Genomic DNA, 12,278 nt, shown 5'->3' with positions numbered 1-12,278 from the left:
TCCTTTTCATTTTTGATCAGAATTCTCTTTTAGTATCTATTTGACAATGCCACGTTAAATGTTTTTTTTTTTTTTAATGTTTCTTTATCATGTTTATGTTTTGTATAGATATTTTTATATACATTCTTACGTTAGATATATTAGGTTTTTGTTTAGATAGGTGTGCAGAGATATCAAAGTGCATTACAAGATACATGTGTTTATGTTGAATGAAGATTTTCCTTTAATGACACATGTATCTATTTTGTTACTGTCTCCCAAGATGTTTATGTTCCCAATGATCTTTTATCTGCTTATATTGAAGTCATGTTTGTTATTTACCACATTGTTACATTTTACCCATCTATTGTATCCATTTGTTTACATGACAGATTGTTGTTTTGGGATAGGATTGCTTGCTCAGTCCCTCTCATTAGTCACCAGCTGTCAGTCTGGTGCAGTGAATATTTAATGAACAGCTGACATCTCACATCCATCCGCTCCTTGAGGACGTCGATGATGAAATGCGTAGGGCGGTGCCTTTGGATGTGACGTTCAGAACACTTCTGGTCTGTTTGCACGTTGCATGTGCATGTTTAGCTGGGTCTGAGTCGCTTGTATTCATCACACACGCTGTTTATACTGGTGTCACTCTGGACACCTTGCTTGGAAGTGCATTTCTTCATTAAAGTTTGATGCCTTTTAAAACATACTGCACCATGATTGGTCACTTTTTTCTTTCGAGTGACGGTCTGATCATCTCTCAGTTTGGATACTAAATCACCTTTGAAGTGGATTTTCAGCTTTGCAGCACATCATCTGTTGGAGTTCATCCCACATTTCGTCAGGGTTGCTGTCAACATAATATTCATTTCTCCCAGAGTAACAAGTACTATATGCTGGTTTTTCAACAATCAGCATATTACTCTGGGGAGTTCTATTTAACCATTTTTGGTGGTGGATTCATGCGGTGAATTATTATTTTGGACATTATTTATTATTTGAACTTTTGGACATTTTTGTTTTTGCTGGATTTTATTTTGATTTAATATATTGTTTCTTATTGTTTTGTTACTTTTTTTGTTACACTTTTGTATGTATTTAAGCGTAACCTATATTTTTTTGAAGTTCATGAATCCATGGTGTCTGTGGCTTACAATATTTCTTTCCAGCAAGAACTCCTCTCTGTGGTCTTTTATTAAACTCTCCAGTATCTTCCCAACTATAGAAGTTACACTAACAGGTCTGTAATTACTTGGGAAAGATTTTGTCCCCTTTATAAATATTGGCCCCACATTGGCCTTACACCAATCCAGTGGTACTATGCCAGTCATTAAAGAGTCCCTAACAATGAGAAACAATGTCTGTGAGATGACAGAGCTGAATTCTTTAAGGCCCCGTGGGTGTCTGCCATCCGGTCCAGGGGCTTTATTCACCTTTATTCTGTACAAATATTTCTGGATCATATCAATTGTGAGCCAATGTGGATCATCTGGGGGGTGTCAGTACCACCCCCCATTATGGACAAGAGCCCCCCCATGCTCCTTTGTATACACAGAGCTGAAGAAGGGATTTCATACATTGTCCTTCTCTTTGTCCCCCCCCTCTAGATGGTTCTGTAAAGGGCCTACATGCTGGGACCGGACCTTTCTACTATTCATATATTGGAAGAATATTTTGGGGTCGTCCTGATATCTTTCTGTCATTTGTTTGTTGTTATTTCCTTTTTGCATCTTCTGTTCTATTCTTTGTAATGTGTAAACGATGATCGCGTTCCTTCATTTTTATATTTAATAAAAGCTCTTTTCTTATTATCTATCGCTTTTGTAACTTTGGCCGTAAGCCACATAGGTTGGATTTGTAGCCTTTTATACTTGTTGCCCATGGGAATATATTTTGCAGTGTGGTCACGTACAGTGTTTTTGAAGAACTCCCATTTCTGTGTTGTGTTCATCGATGTCAATATTCCCTCCCAGTCTAAGTCTTGGAGAACAGCTCTCAGCCTTGGAAAATTAGCTCTCTTAAAGTTGAGCATTTTTATTTTTCCCGTATGTGCTCGCTGTTTACAGCTAACAATAAATGAAATGATGTTATGGTCACTGCTACCCAGATGTTCTTTTATATGGACATTCGTAATAAGCTCTGCATGGTTGGAGATGACCAGGTCCAGCAGAGCATCATTCCTAGTTAGGGCTTCTATGAACTGGACGATAAAATTGTCCTGTAGTAGGTTTAAAAACTTTTGCCCTTTAACTGTTCCTGCAGTACCATTACTCCAGTCACTTTCCGGGTAGTTACCATCCCCCATTATCATCACTGTCCCAGCCCTTGCAGCACTTTCCATCTGTGGGAGGAGCTGAGTCTCCACCTTCTCATTAACACTGGGAGGCCTATAACAAACTCCAATGATGACCTTTGTAGTACCGCCCCCATGTGCAGCTCCACCCATAATACTTCAGCCTCATCACACTCTCCATGGACTAGGTCCTCTTTCACACTCGCTCTGAGATCACTTCTCACATAGAGACAGACACCACCACTTTTCCTATTTCCCCCGTCTCTCCGAAAGAGAACCTAGCCAGGAATATGAATGGCCCAGTCATGTGAGGAATGAAGCCAAGATTCAGCAATACCAATCCAATCCTAGTTCTCTTCATGCACCAAACCTTCCAACTCACCTATTGTGCTGGGCACACTTCTGGCATTGGGGCACAAACACTTTCATTCACTGACACCTTGTTCATTCACTGACACCTTGTTCACATGGATTTTGTGTATTTTTTATTTTCATACAAATGGTACAAATTCCACTGGTTGTTTGTAACATGGGAACCTTCTTATCATCTGCCATAGCCCTCCACCCATCTTTCCCCATTCCACCCCTCAATAAGTACTGACCCCTGTCTGATCTGTCTACCCCGTTATAATCAAATTCTCCCTCCCCCCTCCATCCTAGTTTATATACTCCTCCAGCCTTCCCATAAACCCCTCCCCCAGGACAGCAGACCTCCTTCCATTTAGGTGCAAACCATCTCTAGTATATAGGCTGCACCCCAATGAGAAGTCAGCCCAGTGCTCTAGGTCAGGACTCCATTTTTATTCTTCTCCTGCCATAAATGGCCAACCCGGTCCCACACTTCATCCATGTCTTTGGTGACCTCTGATCTCCTTATGAACTGTTTCTTCCATGATGAAGATCAGTCATGGAGTATATCTGAGGTGTATATCAGGGTGTGCTTCTTCCCCACATGAGAGCTGGGATATCCAGCAACATTCATCTAGAAGACATTTCCCGCACTCAAGGCACTAATACACCTCCAGAGTTGTGTGGGACCCCTGATGTACAGGAAGACAGGACTTCAGTGAGGAACATTTCCATCACTCAGGACAGGAATACGGCTACTCCCCCGTGTGAGATCTCTGATGTCTGTGAAGATGGGACTTATCTGAAAAACATTTCCCGCACTCAGAACAGGAATATGGCTTCTCCCCTGTGTGAGATCTCTGATGAATGGAAAGATGGGACCTCACTGAAAAACATTTTCCACACTCAGGACAGGAATACGGCTTCTCCCCCGTATGAGATCGTTGATGTATGTAAAGAATGGACTTCACTGAAAAACATTTCCCACACTCATGACAGGAAAATGGCTTCTCCCCTGTGTGAGATCTCTGATGTGTGGAAAGATGGGCCTTCTGTGAAAAACATTTCCCGCACACAGGGCAGGAATGTGGCTTCTCACCTGTGTGAGATCGCTGATGTGTGAAAAGATTGGACTTCTGTGAAAAACATCTCCCGCACTCATGACAGGAATACGGCTTCTCCCCCGCGTGGGATCTCTGATGTGTGTAAAGATCGGACTTCTGTGAAAAACATTTCCCGCACTCAGGACAAGAATACAGCTTCTCCCCTGTGTGTGATCTCTGATGTTTGTGCAGAATGAACTTCTGTGAAAAACATTTCCCACACTCAGGACAGAAATATGGTTTTTCGCCTGTGTGAGATCTCTGATGTTTGTAAAGACTGGACTTCTGTGAAAAACATTTCCCACACTCAGGACAGGAATACGGCTTCTCCCCCGTATGAGATCTCTGATGTTTGTGAAGATCGGACTTAACTGAAAAACATTTCCCGCACTCAGGACAGGAATATGGCTTCTCCCCCGCGTGAGATCTTTTATGCCTATTAAGACGGGATTTATAACGGAAGCTCTTCCCGCACTCAGTACAGGAGAAGCTCTTCCCTATTGGAAGGCCGGCCTGGTCCCGCACAGTCTGAGGTTCCTCAGGATACGAGGAATCCGATGGTCCATCTACACTGGGTGGTGCCGGATGGACATTGGAGGGAGCCGGGTTTTCTCCTGGACTATACTGTGTGATGTCCTCATCTTCTACTTTCCAGTCTGGAGACAAAGTGAGACAATCCTCGGAGGTTTTCCTCATCTCCCGGCCATGGACTAAAATACAAAGACAAAGAGGATTACTAGACAGGAGCTGATTGGTTCCCCCAAACCAGGACTCCGCCCACATCACGCAGCTTGGTCTCTGAGGAGCTTACAATTCCACCCTCAAGGGAACTAGGAAATGGCTCCTCTGATCTCCTACCAGGTCATTTCTTTATTCATGGACCTTAGTCAGAGAGTGAGGAAACAACCAGAACTGTCTTTTATAGGAGGGACAGTGATGAGGGGATTATAGGACGAGGGTCCCCACCCCCTCTATCACTCATCGCCATCTTCCCAACACAAGAAGTACTGCACTTCCTTATTTAGTCCATGATTTAGTCATGAAGAACAGCGGGGCTGAGCCCCACCAGAGGTCAGAGAGTGAGGAGGGGGGAGAGCATCCATGATGAAGACTGGACTGATCCTGAAGACCACCATCATTGGGGTATTGACTCCTCCCTCATTATCACTTTCTGTTTAAGGGTCCAAAGTTGGAGGATGTTATCACATTATTATCACCATGTAAAAGTCTGTGCTCCAATCACATCATCCCATATAAAATGTCCAGCTGGGAGGAAATGGGTGTAACAAAAGAGAATCCATATTATGTGTATATATAGCAGTGGGGGGAGAGCAGGGGTCAGGAGTATGGAATGTACAACATAGAGTATATAGTGCAGGGGTCAGGAGGATGTAACATACAACATAAATTATATATAGTGCAGGGGTCAGGAGAATGTAATGTACAACACAAAGTATATAGTGCAGGGGTCAGGAGTATTTAATGTACAACATAGACTATACAGTGTAGTGCAGGGGTAAGGCGTATGTAATGTACAAGAGTATATAGCGCAGGGGTCAGAAGTATCAAATGTACAACATAGTATATATTGCAGGGATCAGGATAATGTAACGTACAATATAAAATATAAAGTGCAAGGGTCAGGAGGATGTAATGTACAACACAGAGTATATAGTGCAGGGGTCAGGAGTATGTAATGTACAACACAGAGTATATAGTGCAGGGGCCAGGAGTATGTAATGTACAACACAGAGTATATAGGGCAGGGGTCAGGAATATGTAATGTACAACAGAGTATATAGTGCAGGGGTCAGGAGTATGTAATGTACAAGTTATATAGTATAAGGGTCAGGACTCACAGTATTAGTATTCTGTAATCAGTGGAAGCTTAAATGTTTACTGTAGACAACATGTAGATGTGATCTGGGATTAAACCATCATGAAACAGGTTAGATTGGAGGTGAGCAAATCCTTGGATGGAGGGGTGGCGGTGGACGTGGTATACTTGGGCAGAGGGGTGGCGGTGGATGTGGTATACTTGGGCAGAGGGGTGGCGGGGGACGTGGTATACTTGGACAGAGGGGTGGCGGGGGACGTGGTATACTTGGACAGAGAGGTGGCGGAGGATGAGGCCCGCCTCACCACTAGCCCACACACAACTCCTATGACCTCCCTCCTCCTCCATCCTATGCTCCCTCACCAACATCTTTAATCTTTCCCTCTCTACTGGTGCATTCCCCTCCCCTCTGAAGCATACACACATCACTCCCATACTCAAAAAGCCCTCCCTGGACTCCACCGACCTGAAAAACCTTAGACCCATCTCCCTGCTGCCATTTACATCCAAACTCCTAGAGCGCTTAGTCTACAATCGCCTAAGCTCTCACCTCAATGACAACAACCTCCTCGATCCCCTACAGTCTGGCTTCCGCCCCCTACACTCCACCAAAACTGCCTTACTCAAACTCTCCAACGACCTGCTAACCGCCAAAGCTAATGGCCACTATTCAGTGCTCCTACTCCTTGACCTCTCTGCAGCTTTTGACACAGTCGACCACCCCCTCCTCCTTAATAAACTACACTCCCTCGGCATCAGAGACTCCGCTCTCTCCTGGATCTCATCCTACCTATCCCAACGCTCCTTCAGTGTTACCTATAATGCTGCCACCTCCCCCTCTCTGTTGGGGTCCCTCAGTGCTCTGTCCTCGGGCCCCTTCTCTTCTCCATCTACACCTCCTCTCTTGGCAAACTCATACACTCCCACGGCTTCAACTATCACCTCTACGTCCACGACACACAAATCTATCTCTTTACCAGTCGCCTCACCCCTTCAGTCTCCGCCTAAATTATCCACCTCCTGAAAGACATATCAGACTGGATATATAAATAGTGTAGCGCTCATAATAAATACTAAAAAATATGTGACCAATTCATATAAAACAACCCTAAAAATGATCAAAATTCATCCAAACACTTTATAGCAATAGTGAAAAAATAAATGGTGTCAAACGTATAATCAATATCTGTGTTCCGTAATGAACACACGTGTTCACACTCTAAATAAATATACCAGGTGTCTAAAAATTAAATACTTTGCTCACACACCTACTGTATAAAATAATAACTAGGTTATAATAAAATCTTTATAAAGATAAAGTGCTATAGTGCCAAAACAGTGCAAAAAAGTGTCCACTCTTTCAAAAATCAATCAAAACAATGTCCTTTTGATGATAGACATAATCATGCAATGTGTAGTGGTAATTGACCAATTCGTGATTGTGCCAAAATCTTCTCCTATTGGCGGCTAGATTGCCTCCTCACCTCCTCCCAGTGACCCCTAGGAGCCAACAGGCTTGCAGGATCACCCTGGATCCTTAACTCATATAGGCCAGCAGCTTCCTTCCTTCAGTAGATCTCCTTCTGGGGCTCCTATTTCCCCTGATCAGCCAAGGTATCTCTGACATGAGACAATACAGTAGCAAAACAATACACAATACTCGAGGGTTAGAGGGCCCTGCCCTTTCGAGCTTACAGTTCAGGAGGGAGGGGATGGTGGTACAGGAGGAGATGGCTGTGAGGGATGGAAACGAGTGAGGAGTGGAGGGGGGTCGGCTGTTAGGTGAGGGTGGGGTAGGCATCCCTGAAGAGATGGGTTTTCAGGGTGCGCCTAACAGTGAGGAGGGTAGGTGACAGTCTGATGGATTGGGCTAGGGAGTTCCAGAGGATGGGGGAAGCTCTGGAAAAGTCCTGTAGTCAGGTGTGGGAGGTGGAGACCAGGGAGCTAGAGAGAGTAGGAGGTCTTGCGAGGAGCGAAGATTACGGGTAGGGTGGTATTTGGATATCAGGTCGGTGAGGTAGTTTGGGGCAGCTCCACGAATGGCTTTGTATGTCAGTGTTAGTAGTTTGAATTTGATGCGTTGGGCAATCGGGAGCCAGTGGAGGGAATGACAGAGAGGGGTGGAGGACACTGAATGGAGGCCAGTGGAGGGATTGGCAGAGAGGGGTGGAGGACACTGAATGGAGGCCAGTGGAGGGATTGGCAGAGAGGGTGGAGGACACTGAATGGAGGCCAGTGCAGGGAATGACAGAGGAGGGTGGAGGACACCGAGTGGAGGCCATGGCAGAGGGGGTGGAGGACACTGAGTGGAGGCCAGTGGAGGGAATGGCAGAGGGGGCGGCAGAAGAGGAGTGGTTGGTAAGGTGGATGAGTCTGGCCGCTGAGTTCAGGATAGACTGAAGTGGGGATAGTCTGCGATGAGGTAGGCCGGTGAGAAGGGAGTTGCAGTAGTCCAGGCGTGAGATAATAAGGGAGTGAACGAGTTGTTTAGTAGTGTCTGGGGTTAGCAACGAGCGTATTTTGGAGATGTTGCGGAGGTGGAACCTGCATGCGGTAGTCAGCGATTGGACATGGGGTTGGAAGGACAGGTTAGAGTCTAGGATGACACCTAGGACCTTTGCTTGCGTGCTGGGACTGATGGTGGCGTAGTTGGTTGTGATGGAGAAGTCAGTGGGGGGGTGCGGGCTGGGGGGAAGACTAGGAGCTCGGTTTTGGAAAGGTTCAGTTTTAGGAAGTGGAGCGACATCCAGTCTGATATGTCATTCAGCTGGTGGGTGATACGGGCAGAGAATGAAGGGGTGAGGTGAGGGGTGGAGAGGTAGATTTGCATGTCATCGGCATAGAGATGGTAGTTGAAGCCGTTGGAGTTTATCAGCTGTCCAAGGGAGGAGGTGTAGATGGAGAAGAGTAGGGGCCCAAGGACAGAGCCTTGAGGGACCCCAACAGAGAGGGGGAGTGAGGAGGAGGTGGCAGCATTATAGGTAACGCTGAAGGAGCGTTGGGATAGATAAGAGGAGAGCCAGGAGAGAGCGGAGTCTCTGATGCCAAGGGAGTATAGTTTATTAAGGAGGAGGGGGTGGTCAACTGTGTCGAAGGCCGTGGAGAGGTCAAGGAGAAGGAGGACTGAGTAGTGGCCATTAGCTTTGGCGGATAGCAGGTCATTAGTGATTTTGAGTAGGGCGGTTTCGGTGGAATGTAGGGGATCGAGGAGGTTGTTGTCGATGAGGTGGGAGCTTAGCCGATTGTAAACTAAGCGCTCAAGGAGCTTGGAAGTGAATGGCAGCAGGGGGATGGGGGATAATACATAGGGGAGTATGATCTCCATGTATAATACATAAGGGGGGATATGATCTCCATGTATAATACATAAGGGGGGATATGATCTCCATGTATAATACATAAGGGGGGATATGATCTCCATGTATAATACATAAGGGGGGGGATATGACCTCCATGTATAATACATAAGGGGGGATATGATCTCCATGTATAATACATAAGGGGGGATATGATCTCCATGTATAATACATAAGGGGGGATATGATCTCCATGTATAATACATAAGGGGGGATATGATCTCCATGTATAATACATAAGGGGGGGATATGATCTCCATGTATAATACATAAGGGGGGATATGATCTCCATGTATAATGCATAAGGGGGGATATGATCTCCATGTATAATACATAAGGGGGGATATGATCTCCATGTATAATACATAAGGGGGGATATGATCTCCATGTATAATACATAAGGGGGGATATGATCTCCATGTATAATACATAAGGGGGGATATGATCTCCATGTATAATACATAAGGGGGGGGATATGACCTCCATGTATAATACATAAGGGGGGATATGATCTCCATGTATAATACATAAGGGGGGATATGATCTCCATGTATAATACATAAGGGGGGATATGATCTCCATGTATAATACATAAGGGGGGGATATGATCTCCATGTATAATACATAAGGGGGGATATGATCTCCATGTATAATGCATAACTGGGATATGATCTCCATGTATAATGCATAAGGGGGATATGATCTCCATGTATAATACATAAGGGGGATATGATCTCCATGTATAATACATAAGGGGGGATATGATCTCCATGTATAATACATAAGGGGGGGGATATGATCTCCATGTATAGTACATAAGGGGGGATATGATCTCCATGTATAATACATAAAGGGGGATATGATCTCCATGCGTAATATATAAGGGGGGGGGATATGATCTCCATGTATAATACATAAGGGGGATATGATCTCCATGTATAATACATAAGGGGGATATGATCTCCATGTATAATACATAAGGGGGGATATGATCTCCATGTATAATACATAAGGGGGATATTATCTGCATGTATAATACATAAGGGGGGGATATGATCTCCATGTATAATACATTAAGGGGGATAAGATCTCCATGTGTAATACATAAGGGGGGGATATGATCTCCATGTGTAATACATAAGGGGGGATATGATCTCCATGTATAAGACATAAGGGGGGATATGATCTCCATGTATAATACATAAGGGGGATATGATCTCCATGTATAATACATAAGGGGGGATATGATCTCCATGTATAATACATAAGGGGGGATATGATCTCCATGTATAATACATAAGGGGGATATGATCTCCATGTATAATATATATGGGGGGATATGATCTCCATGTATAATACATAAGGGGGGGGATATGATCTCCATGTATAGTACATAAGGGGGGATATGATCTCCATGTATAATACATAAAGGGGGATATGATCTCCATGCGTAATATATAAGGGGGGGGATATGATCTCCATGTATAATACATAAAGGGGGATATGATCTCCATGCGTAATATATAAGGGGGGGGATATGATCTCCATGTATAATACATAAAGGGGGATATGATCACCATGCGTAATATATAAGGGGGGGGATATGATCTCCATGTATAATACATAAGGGGGGATATGATCACCATGTATAATACATAAGGGGGGATATGATCACCATGTATAATACATAAGGGGGGATATGATCACCATGTATAATACATAAGGGGGGATATGATCTCCATGTATAATACATAAGGGGGGATATGATCACCATGTATAATACATAAGGGGGGATATGATCACCATGTATAATACATAAGGGGGGATATGATCTCCATGTATAATACATAAGGGGGGATATGATCTCCATGTATAATACATAAGGGGGGATATGATCTCCATGTATAATACATAAGGGGGGATATGATCTCCATGTATAATACATAAGGGGGGATATGATCTCCATGTATAATACATAAGGGGGATATGATCTCCATGTATAATACATAAGGGGGGATATGATCTCCATGTATAATACATAAGGGGGGATATGATCTCCATGTATAATACATAAGGGGGATATTATCTGCATGTATAATACATAAGGGGGGGATATGATCTCCATGTATAATACATTAAGGGGGATATGATCTCCATGTGTAATACATAAGGGGGGATATGATCACCATGTATAATACATAAGGGGGGATATGATCACCATGTATAATACATAAGGGGGGATATGATCTCCATGTATAATACATAAGGGGGGATATGATCTCCATGTATAATACATAAGGGGGGATATGATCTCCATGTATAATACATAAGGGGGGATATGATCACCATGTATTATACATAAGGGGGATATGATCTCCATGTATAATACATAAGGGGGGATATGATCTCCATGTATAATACATAAGGGGGGATATGATCTCCATGTATAATACATAAGGGGGGATATGATCTCCATGTATAATACATAAGGGGGATATGATCTGCATGTATAATACATAAAGGGGGATATGATCTCCATGTGTAATACATAAGAGGGGGATATGATCTCCATGTGTAATACATAAGGGGGGATATGATCTCCATGTATAAGACATAAGGGGGGATATGATCTCCATGTATAATACATAAGGGGGGATATGATCTCCATGTATAATACATAAGGGGGGATATGATCTCCATGTATAATACATAAGGGGGATATGATCTCCATGTATAATACATAAGGGGGGATATGATCTCCATGTATAATACATAAGGGGGGATATGATCTCCATGTGTAATACATAAGGGGGGATATGATCTCCATGTATAAGACATAAGGGGGGATATGATCTCCATGTATAATACATAAGGGGGATATGATCTCCATGTATAATACATAAGGGGGATATGATCTCCATGTATAATACATAAGGGGGGATATGATCTCCATGTATAATACATAAGGGGGATATGATCTCCATGTATAATACATAAGGGGGGATATGATCTCCATGTATAATACATAAGGGGGATATGATCTCCATGTATAATACATAAGGGGGATATGATCTCCATGTATAATACATAAGGGGGATATGATCTGCATGTATAATACATAAGGGGGATATGATCTGCATGTATAATACATAAGGGGGGATATGATCTCCATGTATAATACATAAGGGGGATATGATCTCCATGTATAATACATAAGGGGGGATATGATCTGCATGTATAATACATAAGGGGGGATATGATCTCCATGTATAATACATAAGGGGGGGGATATGATCTCCATGTATAATACATAAGGGGGGGATATGATCTCCATGTATAATACATAAGGGGGGATGTGA

General features: G+C 43.5%; 2 protein-coding genes across 2 annotated transcripts in view; both read left to right on the top strand.

The window, feature by feature from the left end:
• Nucleotides 1-12,278, top strand: part of LOC149452141 (uncharacterized) — a 408,968-nt gene that overhangs the window by 174,018 nt on the left and 222,672 nt on the right. The gene's annotated exons all lie outside the window — the stretch shown is intronic.
• Nucleotides 1-12,278, top strand: part of LOC149452147 (uncharacterized) — a 107,110-nt gene that overhangs the window by 33,165 nt on the left and 61,667 nt on the right. The gene's annotated exons all lie outside the window — the stretch shown is intronic.

Source organism: Staurois parvus, unplaced genomic scaffold (assembly GCF_062004578.1).
Source record: "Staurois parvus isolate SC_StPar_1 unplaced genomic scaffold, SC_StPar_1.0 ptg000494l, whole genome shotgun sequence".
In the NCBI taxonomy this organism is placed as follows: domain Eukaryota; kingdom Metazoa; phylum Chordata; class Amphibia; order Anura; family Ranidae; genus Staurois; species Staurois parvus.
The sequence above is the reverse complement of the archived record's forward strand: the minus strand, read 5'-3'. Positions and strand labels throughout refer to the sequence as shown.